The sequence below is a fragment of the Somniosus microcephalus genome, unplaced genomic scaffold (genome assembly GCF_052327205.1).
Source record: "Somniosus microcephalus isolate GS21.2 unplaced genomic scaffold, FLI_Smic_1.0 unresolved_chr2, whole genome shotgun sequence".
In the NCBI taxonomy this organism is placed as follows: Eukaryota; Metazoa; Chordata; class Chondrichthyes; order Squaliformes; family Somniosidae; genus Somniosus; species Somniosus microcephalus.
This window is the reverse complement of record NW_028225180.1, coordinates 40,794,868-40,817,521: the sequence shown is the minus strand read 5'-3', so window position 1 is coordinate 40,817,521 and position 22,654 is coordinate 40,794,868. Positions and strand designations below refer to the sequence as shown.

Here is a 22,654-nt window from a genome sequence, read left to right as displayed (position 1 = left end):
AGTCGCCCTCTCTCTTCGGCCCCCCCCCCCCCACAGTCACCCACTCTCTTCCCCCCCCCCAGTCGCCCTCTCTCTTCCCCCCCCAGTCGCTCTCTTCTCCCCTCCCCCCCCCAGTCACGCTCTCTCTTCCCCCACCCAGTCGCGCTGACTCTTCCACCCCCACCCCCCCAGTCGCGCTCACTCTCCACCCCCCCCAGCCGCGCTCTCTCTCTATCTTCCAACAGCAACATGCCCTCAAAAATCCCTCGGCACCGCTGGGCACTTCAGCAAGTATCTATATATATATATATGATCTAGACGAGGGAACTAGATGTAATATCTCCAACTTTGCAGATGACACAAAGCTGGGTGGGCGGGTGTGCTGTGAGGAGGATGCAGAGAAACTCCAGTATGAATTGGACAGGTTGGGTGATTGGGCAGATTCATGGCAGATGCAGTATAATGTGGATAACTGCGAGGTTATCCACTTTGGTGGCAAAAACAGGAAGACAGATTATTATCCGAATCGCAATAGATTGGGAAAAGGGGAAGTGCAATGAGACCTGGGTGTCTTGTGCACCAGTCGCTGAATGTAAGCATGCAATTGCAGCAGGCGGTTAAGAAGGCAAATGGTATGTTGGCCTTCATAGCGAGAGGATTCGAGTACAGGAGCAAGGATGTCTTGCTGCAGTTGTACAGGGCCTTGGTGAGACCACACCTTGAGTATTCTGTGCAGTTTTGCTCACCTTATCTGAGGAAGGATGTTCTTGCCATGGAGAGAGTGCAGCGAAGATTCACCAGACTGATACAACAGCAAAACACGGCGGATCCTGAAAATCTGAAACAGAAAATGCTGGAAAAACTCTGCAGGCCAGGCAGCATCCGTGGAGAGAGAAACAGAGTTAACGTTTCAGGTCTGGGACCCTTCATCAGAACTGATGCTGCCTGGCCTGCTGAGTTTTTCCAGCATTTTCTGTTGTTATTTCAACAGACTGATACCTGGGATGGCAGGAATGACATATGAAGAGAGATTGTTCGATTAGGCTTATATTCGCTATAGTTTAGAAGAATGAGAGGGGATCTCATCGAAACTTATATAATTCTAACAGGACTAGACAGACTAGATGCTGGAAGGATGTTCCTGATGGCCGGGGAGTCCAGCACCAGGGGTCACAGTCTAAGGATAAGGGGTAAGCCATTTAGGACTGAGATGAGGAGGAATTTCTTCACCCAGAGAGTGGTGAACCTTTGAAATCCTCTACCACACAAGGCAGTTGAGGCCCATTCATTAAATATATTCAAGAAGGAGTTAGACATATTTCTTAACGCTAAAGGGATCAAGGGATATGGGGAGAAAGCAGGGGCAGGGTACTGAATTTGGATGATCAGCCATGATCTCATTGAATGGCGGAACAGGCTCAAGGGGCCGAGTGGCCTACTCCTGCTCCTATCTTCTATATTTCTATGTAGACCCAGTAGGCTAGGCTGAAGGAAGGCCACAGGATGGTGGTAGTATGCACGGTGGTAAGGGTTGTGGGACATTTGGTTTATTGGGAATGGGAGTGATGATTTAGAGGAAGCACTCTTTGATGAACTGATTCGAGAGCTGACTCAGCTCGGGGCACTTTGATCGATGCCTCTCCTCCTCCTTCCACTCTTCGGGCTGCACTTGTTTCTTGAGTACTTCTCGTTGCTCCTCATGTGGCAATGATTTGCAAAATGCAGCAGACGACCACAAATCTGAACACTAGCTTAGGGAAGTAGTGGTGCTGCATTATTTGGTCTGTGAGATTTCTCACAACGGCATGGCTCTCATGGTAGGCCGGATCTGCAGCTGTGCTTGGGTCCCTGACAGTAGTGAGCCCTCTCTAGAGGGACTAGTCCTTGTCGACAAGCACCAGCCTGAAACTTGAGGGCCTGGTTTGAATAGAGGTTTCACAGAGGACTGGCGCAGGATGAAAGTCATGACTGCTCCCAGTACAATGCTGGGCGGATTCAGCATGTGTTGTGAGATGTTGTGGTGCACCAAAAGCAGGAAAATTCCACAGGAAGCGGAGGACCCTTATTTAAATAACATATCCACTCCTAAATTATAATGACGTGCACACCCGACATCACAGCGAAGCCCGATCCGCACTTCAGGCCGGAAATGTGCGTACACTTCCTGTCCACCATATTGGCCGCAGGAGTCCGAGAAGCAGCTGAAAAACGGGCAGTGCGCAACCGAATATCTAAGCCTATGGCTAAGCGCTACACTCACTGGTACATCATCCATTGAGTCATCCAGGGAAGCCCCAATCAATTCATTTTCTCTGCTGATTAATCGCTATATTAGACCGAATGACCACTGGGGGTTTTATGTTTTATCCTAGTCAGTGACGTACACTGGCAGCAAAGGCCAGTCAATGACCAGCTGCATAAATTACTGGAGTAATGACAACATCTGCAAATTTACAGCTAATCCCAAGCCTCGTGTGAATTGTAACATCAGCCCACACATTTCAATGACACATTTCAGAATCAGTGTCAAGTGAAAATGAAGTTGAATTCTGTTTGCCCAGCTCTTGAATTTTAACCCCCAGATTCTCGACATCTCAAAACCAATGGTCAAAGTTAAAGCCCCTGATAATAAGAACCGAAATAATCAGTGAAATCTTCACCCATCACCTACCTTTCAGCTGACTGGGAACTTCGGATAAACATTCTGTGGCTTTCATGTAATTAAATCGAAAGAAACCTGTGTAAATACATTAGATTTCATGAAAGCAAATCTATGCACTACTTTAGTAAAATATGTAATTTTAAATGTGAAGTTGAATTCAGTGTGTGATTTTACCGTACCAAGTTCCTGTATTTCTTTCAGTATTTTGTCCAACTTTGGTACCCCATGGCGCATATTCACAAAGGATTCCCACATCACCCTTCGGGCCCGAGAACCTTTCTCCATCACCAGATTTAAGAGAAGTTTGGAACTGTCTGCCCGGTTTCCCTTCTCCATGAGCTCAGTGACTTTCTGTAAAGAATAATAATGAATATATTGATGAGCGGAGTGAAAGATCAATTTCATCCCATACATGTAAGGGGGATAGATAGGAGTTTCTGTGGCCGAGACCGAGACTCCAAGATGGTATGTTGCCTCCCTGGTGCAAGGGTCAAGGATGTCTCGGAGCGGGTGCAGAGCATTCTGAAGGGGGAGGGGGATCAGCCAGTTGTCGTGGTACATGTAGGTACCAACGATGTAGGTAAAAAGAGGGAGGAGGTCCTACAAGCTGAATTTAGGGAGTTAGGAGCTAAATTGAAAAGTAGGACTTCAAAGGTAGTAATCTCTGGATTGCTACCAGTGCCACGAGCTAATAAGATTAGAGAGAGTAAGATAGATAAGCTAAATACGTGGCTTGAGCAGTGGTGCAAGGGAGAGGGATTTAAATTCTTGAGGCATTGGAACCAGTTCTTGGGGAGGAGTGACCTGTACCAAGGGGACGGTCTACACCTGAACTGTGAGGGAGCCGATGTCCTCGGGGTAATATTTTCTAGGACGGTTCGGGAGGATTTAAACTAATTTGGCAGGGGGATGGGAACCTAGGTAGTGGAAAAGAGGGAAGTCATATGAAGTCAGAAATAGATGGTAGAAAGGTGAGAAGCAATAAGCAAAGGAGAGAAACACAAAGGGCCAAACTAATTCATAATGAGAGTGTGAAAAAAGCAAGCCTGAAGGCTTTGTATCTTAATGCTAGAAGCATTAGGAACAAGGTGGATGAATTAGTTGTGGAAATAGAGGTAAACAAGTATGATTTGATTGGGATTACAGAAACGTGGCTGCAGGGTGGGCAAGGCTGGGAACTTAACATCCAGGGATATACAATATTTAGGAAGGATCGGCAAAAAGGTAGGGGAGGTGGGGTAGCATTGCTGGTAAAGGAGGGGATTAATGCAATGGAAAGGAAGGATATTAACTCGGATGAAACGGAATCTGTATGGGTAGAAATGAGAAATAGCAAGGGGAGAAAAACGTTAGTGGGTGTGATATATAGGCCTCCAAATAGTAATATGGAGGTGAGGGAAGGCATAAAAAGGGAAATTAGAGAAGCGTGCGATAAGAGCACAGCTGTCATCATGGGTGACTTTAATTTACATATTGATTGGACTACCCAAATTAGTAAAAATTCTGAGGAGGAGGAATTCCTGGAATGTTTTCGGGACGGTTATCTGGACCAATATGTCGAGGAGCCGACTCGAGATCAGGCCATTTTAGACTGGGTATTGTGCAATGAGAAGGGACTTACCACCAATCTTCTTGTACGAGGCCCCTTGGGTCAGAGCGATCATAATATGATCGAGCTCTCAGTCGAGATGGAGAGTGAGGAAATTGAATCAGAGACTAAGGTCCAGAACTTAAATAAAGGGAATTACGAGGGTATGAGACGGGAATTGGGTAAGATTGATTGGGTGGTGTTTCTGGGGGGATTGACAGTGGATAGACAATGGCAAGCATTCAAAGATAGAATGGAAGAATTCCAGAACATGTTTATACCGGTTTGGCATAAAAATAAACCTAAAAAGGTGACTCAACCGTGGATAACGAGGGAAATTAGGGACAGCATAAAATCAAAAAAAAGGGCATATCAACTGGCAAAAAAAAGCACCAGACCGGAAGATTGGGGGCAGTACAGGATACAGCAGAAGAGGACAAAGGGATTAATCAGGAAGGGGAAAATAGAATACGAAAGTAAACTTGCAGCAAAAATAAAGACAGACTGCAAAAGCTTTTATCGGTATATCAGGAGTAAAAGACTGGTAAAATCCCAAGTCGGTCCCCTGCAGTCCGATTCGGGAGAATATATAATGGAGAATAAGGAAATGGCAGACCAATTAAACTCATACTTTGGTTCTGTATTCACAAAGGAGGACACAAATAACCTCCCAGGAATATCGGCAAACATAGGGACTAATGAGAGGGAGGAGCTGACAGAAATTAGTATCTCTAGGGATATGGTGTTGGGTAAGTTGAGGGGACTGAAGGCCGACAAATCCCCGGGGCCTGATAAACTACATCCTAGGGTACTTAAGGAGGTGGCCCTGGAGATAGCAGATGCTCTAAGGATCATCTTCCGGAACTCCATTGACTCGGGAACAGTACCCGTGGATTGGAGGGTAGCTAATGTTACCCCAATATTTAAAAAGGGGGGTAGAGAGAAAGCAGGGAATTATAGACCAGTAAGCCTTACATCGGTTGTGGGCAAAATGCTAGAGTCCATTATTAAGGATAAAATAGCGGAGCACTTGACAAATGGGGAAAGGATCGGACAGAGTCAACATGGATTTACAAAGGGTAAATCGTGTTTGACTAATCTGCTGGAATTTTTTGAGGAAGTAACTGGTAAAATAGATGGGGGAGAGCCAGTGGATGTGGTGTACCTTGACTTCCAGAAAGCCTTCGATAAGGTTCCACACAAAAGATTGTCATGCAAAATTAAGGCTCATGGGATTGGGGGCAAAGTATTAACGTGGATAGAGAACTGGCTGGCGGATAGAAAACAGAGAGTTGGAATAAACGGCTCGTTTTCAGAGTGGCAGGCAGTGACCAGCGGGGTGCCGCAAGGATCTGTCCTGGGACCCCAGCTGTTCACAATATATATAAATGATCTGGATCAGGGAATTGGATGCAATATTTCCAAATTCGCTGACGACACTAAACTAGGAGGAGGGGTGGGCTCTGATGAGGATGTCAGGAGGCTACAGTGCGATTTGGACAGGTTGGGGGAATGGGCGGATACGTGGCAGATGCACTATAATGTGGATAAATGCGAGGTTATCCACTTTGGGGGTAAAAACAGGAGGGTAGATTATTATCTAAATGGCAATGGATTGGGAGATGGGGAAGTGCAGAGGGACCTGGGTGTTCTTGTGCACCAGTCACTGAAGGAGAGCATGCAGGTGCAACAGGCGATTAAGAAGGCAAATGGTATGTTGGCCTTCATATCAAGGGGGTTCGAGTATAGGAATAGGGATACCTTACTACAGCTGTACAAGGTGCTGGTGAGACCGCATCTGGAGTATTGTGTACAGTTTTGGTCGCCCCATCTGCGGAAGGATGTTCTTGCCATGGAAAGAGTGCAACGGCGATTCACCAGGCTGATACTGGAATGGCGGGAATGACCTACGAAGAGAGATTAAATAGTTTGGGCTTGTACTCACTGGAGTTTAGAAGATTGAGAGGGGATCTCATCGAAACATATAAAATTATGGCAGGCCTGGACAGGCTGAATTCAGAGAGAATGTTTCCAATGGCCAGGGAGCACAGAACCAGGGGCCACAGTCTAAAAATAGCGGGCAAATCATTTAAAACAGAGATGAGGAAGAATTTCTTCACTCAAAGAGTGGTGAGCCTGTGGAATTCCCTGCCACAGAGGGCTGTGAAGGCTAATTCAATAAATATTTTCAAGAGAGAATTGGATATATTTCTGAAGGCTAAGGGGATTAAGGGTTACGGAGAAAAGGCGGGGACGGGGTACTGAACTGGTAAGATCAGCTATGATCTCAGACGAGGATCAGCCATGATCTCATTGAATGGCAGAGCAGGCTCGAAGGGCCGAATGGCCTACTCCTGTTCCTATCTCTATGTTATACTCATCCGGTTTACTGAATTTGATATTTTTGATTCCGTTCAACAGCAGGACCATGGTAATTAATTTCATTGAAGTGAATATTAGTTACCGATTGGTTAATCTTTTGACACTAACTTCGCCAGTCTGTTTTACATGGATGAATGACGCTGTTGAGCAGAATATTGCACAGCAGGTTATAAATACTCACACACAAGAATTTTACTCCGTCTCAGGAAGTGCAGATACTCTGAGGTCCATGAAATCTCAATGATTCCTGCAGGGATTTACTGACGCAGTGGGATAAACTCGCCTTTCCATAGGAATATGTGAGGCCATTTTACCTAGAAGGCCTGCTCCTGCTAAGACCGTGTAGACCCCACCCCACCAGGGACTGTACTTCATGTATTTAATCTCCACACCTCAATCTCCCCACATTAATCTGAACACAGCTGTCTGAATCCAGCTGATGATGCCAAGGGGAATCCTGAATATCTGCTTAGTGACATTTCCACTAATTAGCTGTGGTTGGATTATTTATACTTATTGCTTCTGCTGCAGCAACATTGTGTTCCCTCTTGTATTTTTTCACTCTATACTTATTTTGATAATTCAGTTTTATTCAATTGACACCAATTTTTTTGAGAGATGTTTTGGACACACTATTAATGCTTTCGATACTGCACAGGCTGCTACACATTCAATTCAATGTGAATTGAGGGAGACCATTGGTCTCATCTGAGGCTTGTATCATGTCTCTGGTTTGGTACTTATGGTCCATGGTCCACAGTATTGTCTACCGTTCGACTGTTTTATTGATTCAAGCATTCATAAGACCCAGATCATGTTCCCTCATCTGTTTTTTTTCCCCGGTTAGATGATAAATTCAGCTCTCTGACTGTGGTTTATAATGGAAGGTCCTCGGGCCTAGTATGATCCGTTCTGCCCTGCTCTGACCCCACTCCCCATTATTCGTTCATGTTAGGGGGCTCAATACTTTGTGGCCTCAGCAATGCTCTGAGTAAATATTAGCCATGAATGGGAGTGTTTAACCTAATTTGATAGGGGGACGGGAACCAGGATGATGAATTACAGAGGACAAACAAGGTGTATTGAGCATCGCGAGAGACAAATAGCACTAGAATATGAAACAATCCAGAAAGTGGAGGAATCAGAGAGGGGAGATATGCAAAACAGACTAAGGCATGTCTAGAATGCTTCTGCATCAATACACGGGGCATGACCAATAATGTTGGTAAGCTGCAGATATATGGGTTATGATATAATAGCAATATGGAGACCTGGCTCAAACAAGGGGAGGAATCAGAACTTAGCATTCCTGGATACAATGAGTTCAGGGGGAATGAGGAAAAAAAGTGGGGTGGGGGAGGGTGACATTAGACTGGGGAAAACACAGAGTAAATGCCAAGGAGGGATGGAATTCCTGAAATGTGTAGAGGAGAACATTTTTGATGAATACATTTCCAGCCCAACAAGGAAGGCAACAGTGCTCGATTTAGTTATGGGCAGTGAAGTGGGGAAAGTGGAGCACGTTTCAATGGGACAGCATTTGGGGAACAGCGATCACAATATCATTAGGTTTTGAGTAGTAATGGAAAGGGACAATGAACAATCTAAGGTGAAGATGCTCAACTGAAATAGGGCTTACTTCAGTGAGCTGTAAACGGATCAGTTGAATTGGAAACAAATTGGCAGGTAAAACTGTAAATGAGCAATGGGAAGCCTTCAAAGAGGAGATATCACAGGTACAGACCAGACACGTTCCTATGAGGGAGAAGGAAGCTAGAGCTCCCTGGGTGACTAAAGATATAGAGGTTAAAATTAAACAGAAAAAGTTGGCTTATAATAAATGTCATATTCATAATACATTAGAGAGAATCGAGGAGAATACAGAAAGTGCAGAGGAGAACTGAATCCGGAAATATGAGGGCCTACGAGATATGAGAAAATATCATTGGTTAACGTAATGGGGAATACTGTAGTCATTTATAAATATTTAGATAGTAAAAGGTTAATCAAACGAAGGGTGGGGCCGATTTACGACCAAAAAGGGGATCTTTTGTGGAGACAAAGGGCATGGCTGAGGTACTAAATTAATACTTTTCATCTGTCTTCACAAAAGGAAGAGCATGCTGCCAATGTCACAGTAAAAGAAGCGATAATAGAGAAATTGGACAAGATGCAAATAGGTAAAGGGGTGGCACTTAAATTATTGGCAGCACTCAAAAGTATAAACTCCACCCTGTCTGGATGAAATGCATCCTCAGTTACTGAGGGAAGCATGGGTGGAAATGGTCGTTGTTCTAGTTACAATCTTCCAATCCTCCTTGGTGGCACGGGCATGCACGGTGGCATAGTGGTTTGCACTGTTGCCTCACAGCGCCAGAGACCCGGGTTCGAATCCGGCCTCGGGTGACTGTCTGTGTGGAGTTTGCACACCCTCCCCGTGTTTGCGTGGGTTTCCTCCGGGTGCTCCGGTTTCCTCCCACAGTCCAAAGATGTGCGGGTTAGGTTGATTGGCTATGATAAATTGACCCTTAGTGTTAGGGGGATTAAATATGTGGGGTTACGGGGTTGGGTGGGATATGTGTTGGTGTAGGGGTTACGGGGATCGGCTGGGATATGTGTCGGTGCAGGCTCGATGGGCCGAAATGGCCTCTATCTGCACTGTGGGGTTTCCGTGATTTCTGTGATTTCTGTGACATGTCAGTGGTGCCAGAGGACTGGCAAGTTGCCAATGTCACACCTCTGTTCAAAAAAGAGGAGAGGTATCGCATCTACAGGCCAATCGGCCTAATGTCGGTGGTGGGGCAACTGTTAGATAATCATACAGGACAAAATTGTCACTTGGAAAGACATATGTTAATAAATTACAGCCAGCACCAGGGATGAGTGACTTCAGTTACATGGACGGGATGGAAATGTCTGTTTGACACCCCTGATCTAGGTGTATAAATTGAGGCACTTTCAGTAATTGTTTGGTATCCCGTGCTGAGAACTGTCTGGATTGGTTAGTATTCAGACTCCAAGGTTTCCTACTACGAGGTTGGTAAAGTTAGGAACGTTCTCCTTGTAACAAAGAAGGTGACCTAATAGTGGTTTTAAAGATGCTGAGAGGTTGGATGGAGTAGATAGAGAAAAACTATTCCCTCTGGTGAGTAGTTCAAAAACCAGAGGTCATAGATTTCAAATCACTGAAAAAGATCTAGAGGGAGGATGAGGACAATTGTTTTCACTCAGAGTCGTCAGGATTAGGAACGCTCTACCTGAAAAGATGGTGAAAGCTGATTCCATAAATAATTATAAAGGGAGTTGGACAAGTACTTGAGAATGAGGAACTTACAGGGTTATGGACAAAAATTTGAAACTTGGGACTAAGCAAGACTGTTATTTCAAACAGTGAGCAGAGGCATGACACGTCGAATGGCCTCCTTCTGTGCTATATATTTCTGTGATTCTACTAACTATTGCTGTATAATTTGCTTCAACATCCTGAGGATCTTCATAGAACCAACAAGTTGATTTAGCTCTGGTATCTGAATCAATATAAGTTGGATCATTCTATTCGGTTGATCCAACACTCCCCACAGGTTTTTTTTTGGATTGTTTGTGCTGTTTGGGACCAAAACTTGTCCACTAGCAGGCACATGGTTATCATCTCACAGTTCCTCAGTAGTTTGTAGGTCAGTCAACTCATGAACTTCCTTCCAAATCCCTTCAGTTGTTTCCCGCCTGTTTCGCAGTGCTACTAAAATTATTGGTTCCCTTTTTTTCAGCCCACGAAGGGTTGTATCGTACCTGTTACCCTCTCCTTTATTTGTAGAACTGACAGATCTGCTGGGTATTTTCGCATTTGTGTTGTTGTTTCAGATTTACACCATTAACAGTTTTAATCCTTTCTTTCCTATTTGGCCTGTTTTTCTTCTGTAACATTATGTGTTCTAACATCTGATATCCTAACAGGTCTGTGATGTTTAAATAATCCAAACTCATTCTCTGTCCCTGCCACTCACCCGATGTTCTTGTCCACTGAAATGCCTCTCGAATGTTAACAACGAGCTGACTCCGTCCACTTCTCCTTCAATCGCCTCTTCCAGTCTTTCGCGGTAGAATTTCGTCAACTGGAACAGCTGGTAATCGTTGTAATTTGTCAAGAACTCAGTGATTCTAGAGTTCGGATCTGTGAACAAATGGAGAAAACTAAACACATTATCCACTTTATATCCAAGCTGCAACATTTCCTCTTATACCAGACGGCTGAAGCCTCCTGTGAGCTACATCGAACACCTTCTGAAAAACCACATTCAACGCACTTGCCGTCAATCTACAGTAAATTCTTGAAGAAAAGTGTTTATCAAACCATTCCAGCCTCACCTGATCATTCCCTCTGTCTCAACGTTCACTAATTCAACCTTAAATTACAAACTTGAGGAGTCTGCTCATGACTGCCATAGACTAACTGTGCTAGTTAGTCAATTTTTCCCCTCTCCTCCATTGTTGAACAGAGACGTTACTTGGGCTCCTTCAGCGATCAAGTATATTGTTTATATCTAAAGAGGATTTAAAAATGCGCAGTCTCTCTCCTATTGCCTCTGTGACTTCCTTTAATATCCTGGAGTGCATTTTCTCGGGGACCAGTGACTTATCCACATTGCTATTTTTCTAATATCCAAATCCTTCTCTACAGTTATTTCTAACTATAGTCCCAGATCCTCCTCTATTACACCTACATTCGCACTACCAAAATCATGCTTAGAAAGTAAAGAAAATATATGGTATCTCCTCAAAACTTCATCCTCCACAATTAGATTCCCCCTTCATCCCGAGTCCTACAGCCTTGAATTATTATTTCACTTCTTATAAACCCTGACTTTTTATATTATCCGTTGGCCTTGTCCCATATACCATTTTAACTACCCCCGCCCTATCTCCTTTTTCACCTTGCTACTACAGGTTCTACATTCCTCATGATTTGCTGCAGTATTGAGTGATCTGGTCTGATTTTGGGACTGATACAAACCAGCTATTAATACAGCCGCCCACAACAATGTTATCTCACTGCTGAAAACGTTCTAACCAGAAGCATTTCTCTACTAGTCCTGTACAAACGTCGCATAGATACTGGACTCCATCATCTTCCTTTTAGCTTTCATATGTGTTTGGAACGATGTTTACATTCACCCACGTAACATTCAGTCAATGTTCTTTTTAATGCTCATCCTCATTTGTTTCCCTTCTGAAAAAATAAAATAACTATCGTGCATTACTTCAAAATCTCCCTCCTTTTTTCCTAGTAATATCTTTACATTATTTCATAAATCTGCTGATCCTGCTCCAAAAAAGTTGTATTAATTACACTCCCTATTCTCAGATCTGGATTTCCCCAAACTCCAGTCATGTCAACTGATTCTCTTTCGTCTGCTGCATCCACCTTTTCTGAAAACCATTAATGTTCTGTTCGGATTGCGGCCGTCCCTTCCCTTTTCCCCGAACTCACTCTAATGTCCCAACAACGTGAACCCTTCCCTGCTGTTCCAGCACTGAAGTCACACATTGACCAGCCTCCTTAAACAGCCCAGTGCTAAAAATTGCAGAGATCACCATCTTAATGCCTTGTTTTACAATCTATTGCCTGACTTTCAATTACCTCAATATATTCCTCAAAACAGGGCAGCGTACTAGCCACAACTATCTCAAGCTGATTCACCTTCACTCCATCATAAGGTCAGAGGTGGGGCTGCTCATTGATGAGTGCTCAGTGTGTTTGGCTCTGTTGGCAATTCCTCAGATAATGAAACAGTCCATGCCTGCATGCAGCAAAACCTGGAAAACATCAAGGTTTGGGCTGGTAACTGGCAAAAACTTTTCGAACCACACAAGTGTCAGGCACTGTACATTTTTTTTCCTTCCTGGGATGTGGGCGTCGCTGGCAAGGCCAGCAGTTATTGTCCATCCCGAATTGACCTTGATGTGGAGGTGGTGAGCCACCTTCTTGAACCGCTGCAGTCAATGTGGTTAAGGTACTCTCTCAGTGCTGTTACTGACTGACATCCATGATTTTGACCCAGCGACGATGAAGGAATAGCGATATACTTCCAAGTCAGGATGGTGTTTGATTGGGGGGGGTGGGGTGTAGATGATGATTGTGTTTCTGTGCACCGGATGTCATTTTCCTTCTAGCTGGAAGACGTCGCTGGTTTGGGAGGTGCTGCCGAAGAAGCATTGGCGAGTTGCTGCAGTGCATCTTGTAGATGGTACACACTGCATCTGGGGTGCGCCGATGGTGGAGGGACTGCCGAGCTTTGTTCTGATCCGTTGGTTGTGGAATCAATTAGTTATGTCTATAGCATGCTGTTCATGCTGTTTCTGGGTTGCAGCTTCCCCAGGTTGGCACCTCATTTTTAGGTACGCATGCTGCTGCTCCTGGCATGCTCTTCTGCACTCTTCATTGAACCAGGTTTGGTCCCCTGGCTTGATGGTAATGTTAGAGTGAGGGATATGCCGGGCTATGAGGTTACAGATTGTGGTAGAATACAATTCTGCTGCTGCTGATGATGGCCCACAGAGCCTCATGGATACCTAGTTTTGAGCTGCAAGATCCATTCTCAATCTATCCCATTTCGCACATTGGTAGTGCCACACAACACGATGGAGGGTGTCCTCAGTGTGAAGACGGGACGTCGTCTCCACAATGACTTTGTGGTAGTCACTGCTAACAATACTGTCATGGACAGATGCATCTGCGACAAGTAGATTGGTGAGGCCGAAGTCCTGTAGGTTTTCCCTCGAGTTGGTCCTCTCACCACCTGTCCACAGGCCCAGCCTGGCAGTTATGTCCTTCAGGACTCACCCAGCAGTGGTGCTACCGAGCCAATCTTGGTGATGGACATTGAAGTCCCCCACCCAGAGTACATTCTGTGCCCTTGTTAATCTCAGTGCTTCTTCCAAGTGATGTTCAACATGGAGAAGTAATGATTCATCAGCTGAGGGAGGGCGGTAGGTGGCAATCGGCAGGAGGTTTCCTTGCCCATGCTTGACCTGTGCCATGAGACTTTGTGGGGTCTGGAGTCAATGTTCAAAACTCCCCGTACCACTCTCTCCTGACTGTGTACCAATACCAGGCATCTATTGGACAGTTCCAGTAATCAGGGGCTCCCTCCACCTGTGACTGCAGTGCCCCTCTAGATGGTCACTCACTTCCTGCTTTGAACTCAGCCCCTGCCCAATTCCATGAGGTGATTTCATTGAAACTTAAAATTCTTAAGGGGCTTGACAGGGTAGATGCTGGGAGGATGTTTCCTCTGCCTGGCGAGTCTAGTACAAGGGGTCAGAGTCTCAGAATAAGGGGGTCGGCCATTTAGGACTAAAGCGACAAAAATATCTTCAGTCAAAGGGTTGGGAATCTTTGGAATTCTCTACCACAGAGGCTGTGGATGCTCAGTCATTGAGTATATTCGAGACAAAGATCGATAGATTATTGGATACTAATTGCAGAACAGGCTCGAAGGGCCGAATGGCTTACTCCTATTTCTTATCATAAGTTTCATCTTCCTGTGTGAGCTCAGGTTGTTGCACGAGATCTGGACCATTTGTCGGGACAGAAATTATATTTAACGTATTTTGTGAACCCACCTGTGTCCATTCTCAATCTTGTTGAAGATGTTGGATCTTCTCCCCTGTTTGGACATTCAGCCATGGTGGTGACAGGCGTTCCCAGGCTCTGATGCTCTAATAAATATATTAATAGGAGGGTTAGACAGAAATATTAAAATGAGAAGGAGAACGCTGCCTTGTTAAACATGATTTCAAGTCCCTCTTCCCCCATCAGTACACCAGCTGTTAGCTCCGGGATCGATCATTTCCCGAGTGTTACGATCAACTCTCCACATCAGGTTTGACACAGACAGCTGCCCAGTGAAATCCAGTGAGTCCCGCTGATCTCCACAACCCACTTCCAGACGGGCTCCCGTCGGCCGAGACTCTGCACTGGGAGCACCCATTGGTGAGATTTACTCACACAGTGCAGGAAAAAACCAGCCTTATTCCTGAGGTAGAGAATATTCTGCAGGGAAATATGGAGCGGGGTGATCATTGGTGGATTCAATGATCCTGCACTCGATTTTACACAGGGTGGCTGTGTTGGATTATTTTTATTTACAAGTTTGTTTTTAATATTTTTGATTTGTTGAGTTTTGATATTAAATTCTGGTATTTTATGAACATGATATCTCTCCACATACACAATATACAGATGGGTGTGATCCCTCTGGGGCCTATGGGAAGTGACATTGTCCGTGTGTCCATGGAGATGTGTCCTGGTTGGTGCTTCTATTTGAATATATTGAACATCTCTCATGATGTCAGCACCTGGCTAATGAGCCCGTGCAATGTAGAATCATAGAAAGATACAATCATAGAATGTTTACAGCACATAAGGATGCCAATTGGCCCATCGAGCCCGTGCCGACACTCTGCAAGAGAACTTCAACCAGTCCCACTCCCCCACCCTTTTCCCATAGCCCTGCATTTTATTTCCTTCGGGTACTTATCCAATTCCCTTTTGAAAACCACGATTGAATCAGCCTCCACCACCCTTTCAGGCAGTGCATTTCAGATCCTAACCACTCACTGCGTAAAAAGGTTTTCCCCATGTCGCATTTGATTCTTCTGCCAATCATCGTAAATCTCTCTCCTCCGGTTCTCGACCCTTCCACCAATGGGAACAGTTTCTCTCTATCTACTCTGTCGAGACCCTCTCATGAATTTGAACACCTCAATCAAATACCCTCTCAAACTTCTCTGCTCTAAGGAAAAAAAAACAGCTTCTCGAGTCTATCCATGTAACTGAAGTCCCTCATCCCTGGAATCTTCTCTAAGGCCTTCACATCCTTCCTAAAGTGTGGTGCCCAGAATTGGACTCAATGCTCCACTGTTGGCCGAACCAATTTTTTTTTGATAAGGTTCATCATAACTTCCTTGCTTTTGTACTCTATGCCTCTATTTATGAAGCCCAGGATCCTGTATGTTTTTTTAACGGCTTTCTCAACATGCCCTTCCACATTCAATGATTTGTTCACGTATACCCCATGTCTCTCTGTTCATGCACAGCCTTTACAACTGCAAGCTTTAGTTTATATTTCCTCTCCTCATTCTTCCAATCAAAATCGATAATTTTGCACTTTTCTGCAATAAGTTTCTTCTGCCACGTGGCCGCCAATTCCAGCAGCCCTTCTATGTCTTTTTGAAGTCTATCACTATCCTCCTCACTGTTCAGTAAAATTCCAAGTTTTGGGTCATCTGCAAATTTTGAATCTGTGCCCTATGCACCTAAGTCTAAGTCATTAATATATATCAAGACTAGCAGGGGAGCCCCACGGTGTGAGGGCAATTTAGGGGTGTGCGGTCTCCTTACCCTTATCTGTCCCCCCTCTCGGGCCTGGTCGATGTGTGGGCTGGAAGACTGGGACTTGATTTGGGCTGTCAGCAGTTGGAGAAGCCTAGGCCCGTTTTGCTCTGTTTTTAAGCTAAACATTTCTAGCTTTTAATACCTTAAAAGATGAAAGTTAAAGTACTTATAAAACATTTTTGGTAAATTATTTTGAAATAAAATAAGATACTAACCTTGATGAGCATATTTTTAGGTTGAGGGAATGGGTTTATTAGCTTGAGGCAATGGCTGCCAGATCCCTGAGATGAAAACGATTAGTGCCGCACACACACACACCGATTGGTCAACCATCAGGTGACTGAACTGTAGAATGGGTCAATCATGACGGCACAGGTTTGGTCGAACCTTGATGTCAGTCATTCAATGCTAATTAGCAGATAATCGGTGGAATTTTGAAGGTTTTTTGCATAAGGCTCGAACAATTATTGTCTGAGCGAAAAGTAAATACACTTACAACCGTCCCGGAACCGGAAGCTTTCTTTGGAAGTAACGCGCGTGTAGGTACGCCCTATAACTTTCGAGCGTATAGCCAGACAGACAAAACGTACGGAACCGCTTTATATATATAGATAGACTAGCTAAAGTGCCCGGCGGAGCCAAGGCTTTTTCGAGGGCATGTTGTTGTTGGAAGAGAGAGAGAGAGCGAATGGGGGAAGAGAGAGAGCGACTGGGGGAAGAGAGAGAGCGACTGGGGGGAAGAGGGAGAGCAACTGGGGGGAAGAGAGGGAGGGGAGGGGAGGGGAGGGGGGAAGGGGGGGAGGGGAGGGCGGGGGAGGGGAGGGGAGGGGAGGGGGGAGGGGGGAGGGGAGGGTGGGGGGGAGGGGAGGGGAGGGCGGGGGAGGGGAGGGGAGGGCGGGGGGAGGGGAGGGGAGGGGGGGAGGGTGGGGGGGAGGGGAGGGCGGGGGGGAGGGGAGGAGGAGAGGGGAGGGGGGAAGGGAGGGCAGGGGGGAGTGGAGGGGAGGGCGGGGGGGAGGGGAGGGGAGGGCAGGGGATGGCAGGGGGGAGGGGAGAGCGGGGGGTAGGGTGGGGAGGGGAGGGCGGGGGGAGGGGTGGGGAGGGGAGGGAGGGGGGAGGGCGGGGGGAGGGCAGGGGAGGGGAGGGGGGAGGGGCGGGGGAGGGGAGGGAGGGGCGGGGGTGGGAGGGGAGGAGGGTGGGAGGAGGGAGGAGGAGAGAGGAAGGGGGGAGGGAGGGGCGGGGGAGGGAGGGGGGAGGGGAGGGGAGGGCGGGGGGAGGGGAGGGGGAGGGGAGGGGAAGGGGGAGAGCCCCGAGCCCCCTGAACCCCGTCCCCCCAAACTCGCGAGCCCCCTGATCCCCATCCCCCGAACTCCCGAGTTTGGCCCCCCCGAGACTCGCCCCCCCCACCAACCAAGCACCGAACTCCAGAGGCGCAATCTTCCGAGCACCGGCCTCCCGAGCTGGCTTCAAGATTGCGGCTGTGCGAGACGGCCGGCGGGCCCGGTTGCCAGGGTAACCCTTGACGCTCACCAAGCCCCGCCACCTGGCTGAGCCAGAGAGAGAGACGCCGCATCTCAGCTGCTCCTTCTGCGCGCGCGCACCCTTTAGTAAGGTAGCGGCGCTGGGCTGAGGCCCGCCCCTCCAGCCTTCGAGTGGGGCCGGGAGGTGCCTAGCTCGGGCGTGGGTGTGGAGGAGAGGACGAGGCTTCGAGGCCTACCTGGAAAAACGGGGAATGGTAGGAAAATTAATCAGATTAGATAAGTTAATTACTTTCTAAATCATTTTTTTTAAAAACAATATGTGTTTTAAAAGCAACGTTTTTTTTTTAAAGACGCAGAAAACGGGATATAGAAAGGAAAAGCTTGGAATCAAGATGGCGACGACTCACCTCGGTTCAGAACGATAAGGCCCGCCCACACACGCACTGATTGGCCCGGCGGCACACGCCAGCAACCCGGCGCACGATTGGTCGAGCTCGAGGTCACTCTGTCGCTAATGAGCGGATAATGAGATGCTAATGAGCGGAATGTTAAGGTGTTTCGGATACCGCGGGCGCGATTTTAGCCCGGCCGAAACGTAAATACGCTTAAAACCGTTTTGGAAAGGTAAGCTTTCTTTCGACGTAACGCACGCGTAGGTACGCCCTGTAACTTTCGAGCGCATAGCCGCCCAGACGCACACGTGCAGACAGACAGAAGGACAGACAGACAGAAGGACAGACAGAAGGACCGATTTATATATATAGATACTAGCTGGGGGGGAGCCCGCATTGCCAGGGCTGTTTTAGGCCGGGCGGTATAAATCGAGTGCCAAGCTTTGGGGCCTCTCTGTGTCACTCTGTGAATCTGCTGCCGGGCAACATTTTAAATCGAGTCCCAGGCTTTTGGGCCCTGTCTGTGTCCCCTCTCAATCTGCTGCCGGGCAACATTTCTACCTTTTAATACCTTGAAAGATGAAAGTGAAAGTACTTATAAAACATTTTTGGTAAATTTATGTTATTTTTAAAAGAGATACTAACTTTTTCAAAGCTGGATGATCAAAGTAGTTTGAGCTGGAAGCTAAAGTAATGGCAGTGAAACAATGGCTGCCACATCCCTGAGATGAAAACGATTAGTCCCGCCCACACACACACACCGATTGGCCAACCATCAGCGGACTGTACTGTAGGATTGGTCAATCGTGATGGCACAGGACTGGTCGAACCCTGACATTAGTCAATCAATGCTAAGTAGCAGAAAATGAGTAAAATTTTGAAGGTTTTTTGCATATGGTGCGAACAATTTTCGTCCGACCGAAAAGTAAATACGCTTATGACTGTCCCAGAACCGTAAGCTTTCATCGGAGGTAACGCGCGCGTCGGTACGCTCTATAACTTTCGAGCGCATAGCCGGACAGATGCACACCCGAGGACAGAAGGACAGACAGACAGATAGACAGACAGATCGACTCGTTTATATATATATATATAGATAGATAGACTAGCTGGAGTGCCCGGCAGTGCCGAGGCTTTTTCGAGGGCATGTTGTTGTTGGAAGAGAGAGAGAGAGCGACTTGTGGGGGGGAAGAGAGAGAGCAACTTGGGGGGAGGGAAGAGAGAGAGCGACTGTGATGGGGGGAAGAGAGAGAGCGACGGGGGGGGAAGAGAGAGAGCGACTGGGGGGAAGAGAGAGAGCGACTGGGGGGAATAGAGAGAGCGACTGGGGGAAGGGAGAGAGAGAGAGCGATTGGGGGGAAGAGAGAGAGAGAGAGCGACTGGGGGGAAGAGATAGAGTGACTGGGGGGAAGAGAGAGAGCGACTGTGGGAAGAGACAGAGCGACTGGGTGGAAGAGAGAGAGCGACTGGGGGAGAGAGAGAGCGACTGGGGGGAAGAGAGAGAGGGGAGGGGAGGGGAGGGGAGGGGAGGGGAGGGGGGAAGGGGGGGAGGGCGGGGGGGAGGGGAGGGGGAAGGGGGGGAGGGCGGGGGGGAGGGGAGGGGAGGGCGGGGGGAGGGCGGGGGGTAGGGGAGGGGAGGGGGAGGGAGGGCGGGGGGAAGGGAGGGGGGAGGGCGGGGAAGGGGAGGGCGGGGGTGAGGGGAGGAGGAGAGGGGAGGGGGGGAAGGGGGGGAGGGGAGGGCAGGGGGGAGGGGAGGGGAGGGGAGGGCAGGTGGGAGGGGAGGGGAGGGCAGGTGGGAGGGGAGGGGAGGGCGGAGGGGAGGGCGGGGGGGAGGGGGAGGGCGGGGGGAGGGGAGGGCGGGGGGAGGGTTGGGGAGGGGAGGGCGGGGGGGAGGGTTGGGGAGGGGAGGGCGGGGGGGAGGGGAGGGGGAAGAGAGGGGGGAGGGAGGGAGGGGTGGGGGAATGGGAGGGAGGGGCGTGGGGAGGGGAGGGAGGGGCGGGGGTGGGAGGGGCGGGGGGGGAGGAGGGAGGAGGAGAGAGGAGGGGGGAGGGGGGAGGGGAGGGGAGGGGGAGGGGGGGAAGGGGGGGAGGGGAGGGCAGGGGGGAGGGGAGGGGAGGGCAGGGGGGAGGGGAGGGGAGGGCAGGTGGGAGGGGAGGGGAGGGCAGGTGGGAGGGGAGGGGAGGGCGGAGGGGAGGGCGGGGGGGAGGGGGAGGGCGGGGGGAGGGGAGGGCGGGGGGAGGGTTGGGGAGGGGAGGGCGGGGGGGAGGGTTGGGGAGGGGAGGGCGGGGGGGAGGGGAGGGGGAAGAGAGGGGGGAGGGAGGGAGGGGTGGGGGAATGGGAGGGAGGGGCGTGGGGAGGGGAGGGAGGGGCGGGGGTGGGAGGGGCGGGGGGGGGAGGAGGGAGGAGGAGAGAGGAGGGGGGAGGGAGGGGGGGAGGGGAGGGGAGGGGGAGGGAGGGGAAGGGGGAGAGTCCCCGAGCCCCCTGAACCCCGTCCCCCCCAAACTCCCGAGCCCCCCTGATCCCCATCCCCCGAACTCCCGAGTTCGGCCCCCCCGAGACTCCCCCCCCCCCACCAACCAAGCACCGAACTCCAAAGGCGCGATCTTCCGAGCACCGGCCTCCCGAGCTGGCTTCAAGATTGCGGCTGTGCGAGACGGCAGGCGGGCCCGGTTGCCAGGGTAACCCTTGACGCTCACCAAGCCCCGCCACCCGGCCGAGCCAGAGAGAGAGACGCCGCGTCTCAGCTGCTCCTGCTGCGCGCCGCGCACCCTTTAGTAAGGTAGCGGCGCTGGGCTGAGGCCTGCCCCTCCAGCCTTCGAGTGGGGCCGGGAGGTGCCTAGCTCGGGCGTGGGTGCAGAGGAGAGGCCGAGGCTTCGAGGCCTACCTGGAAAAAACGGGGGAATGGTAGGAAGATTAATGAGATTAGATAAGTTAATTACTTTCTAAATCATTTTTTTTTAAAACGATGGGCCAGAAATTCCAGAATGGGGCTTGCAGCGCGTGCAAGCCCCGTATTTGCACTTACCCCGCGCTCCTGCCGATCAGCTTCTGGGACGCCTGAACTTGGAGAAAATAGAAAGCACATTCCCGGGCAGCGTATGACGTCATGCCGCCCAGGAGTGCAGCCAGCGCGGACCCAGGAGGGTGCAGTGTAAGTGAGACACGCCCCTTGAGGTCTCAGTTTCACTGGACACGCCCCCCAATGTTTCTGTCAAGCTGCTTTGCTTTTTTACATGCAAAGCAGCAGTTTAAATAGGTTTTTTGGAAGTTTTTTGAAGATTTTGGTAACTTTTATAAACTTTTTTAAATGTTTACATTATTTTGAGTAATCAGAAGTAGTTTTAAAGAGAATTAAAGCAATTTAAAGACTTTTAAAAGCCCTAAAAGAATTTTTTAAATTTCATTTATTTATTTAGCAATGTCGTCGTCATACGTGTCTTCACACTGTTCCCTTTGGGGAACTGTATGAAGTGGTGGAAGGATTTATGGCCGTGATTAACGCTCATTCCGTGACCGTAACCATCTTTGAACCAGCCATTAGGGCGGTTAGTCCTATGGCGGGAGGGTTTTACAGGCTCTCACAAGCTATACAAGGAGGGGGCCACCAACACCCACGGACGCAAATATCCCACTGGATGTCAACCCAGAATTTAGAGCCGGAGTTCCGACTCCACTTGCCGGGACTGTCTGGAGCGGGGTTCGAAACCCTACCCTGATCTGGCCAGCGGCGGGGATCCTACCGCTATGACAAACGCCCAATCCGATTAGCAACGTGAAATGGCAGCATAGGGCTCCAGTCACGGGGAGGGAAAAGGCGCAGGAAACGTATGGGTGTCACCTTTTGTGCGGAGTGGGCCATTTGCGTAGCAGTAAGCATCCCCGCCGCTGGGCCAGAAGGAGTAGGGTTTTGAACCCCACTCCAGACAGTCCCAGCAAGTGGAGTCGGAGCTCCAACTTTAAATTCTGGGTGGACATCCAGCGGGATACTTGCGTCCGTGGGTGTTGGTGCCCCCCCCCCTCAGATGGGTTGTGGGAGCCCGTAAAACCCTCCCGCCATAGGACTAACCACCCTAATGGCTGGTTCAAAGATGGTTACGGTCACGGAATGAGCGTTAATCACGGCCATAAATCCTTCCACCACTTCATACAGTTCCCCAAAGGGAACAGTGTGAGGATACGTGCGATGATGACCTCTTGCGCAATGCACCTCCTTGGACCCTCAGTCGCAGATGCGAGGGGACAAGTCGTGCAAGTGTTAATTTTTTTATTTTATTGACATGTAAAATGTTGGCCCAATAATTCCCTTCCAAATGCGCTGGTATGGTCGGGGTACTTACGCATCTGGCCGGATGAAATGCCGGTTTTCAGCATGCACAGTGCATGTGGGGAAAACCGGCATTTCCTGTCCTCTGAACGAAGGGGTTCAGAGGCAGAACGCGTGCGACTGCACAGGCAGCGCGTGCGCAGTATAATTCGCCGCTTTCATTAATGCTTTCAGTGAGGTCCAGTCATTACAACTTACACATGAAAAAAGCATGGGTACAGTTGCTACAGAGGCTGCGGAGGAAGATATTTCTTATCGTGGAGCTTCTGAAAGTATGTATGTCTGTATATATTCCTGTGCGTGTTATGTATATATTCCTTTACTTATGTGCATTAATGTATTATTTAATTATGACTTTCAGAGAAAGTAACTTATTGGAAAATCATAATTAAAAACATACATTCATAGTAAAGGAATATAAAACATACATACATATACGTAAAGGAATATAT

The 22,654-nt window shown here is 48.5% G+C and overlaps 1 pseudogene across 1 annotated transcript in view; it reads right to left on the bottom strand.

The window, feature by feature from the left end:
• The window catches only part of LOC147092554 (NACHT, LRR and PYD domains-containing protein 3-like), a 71,806-nt pseudogene extending 57,447 nt beyond the window's left edge, over positions 1–14,359 (bottom strand). Inside the window, exons 1-4 of the transcript XR_015075052.1 lie at positions 14,235–14,359; positions 10,616–10,782; positions 2,821–2,992; positions 2,647–2,716 (exon numbers count right to left, since the gene is read on the bottom strand). The product of XR_015075052.1 is annotated as an NACHT, LRR and PYD domains-containing protein 3-like (transcript). The remainder of the gene's footprint in view (positions 1–2,646; positions 2,717–2,820; positions 2,993–10,615; positions 10,783–14,234) is intronic.
• Between the last annotated feature and the right edge of the window lie 8,295 nt (positions 14,360–22,654).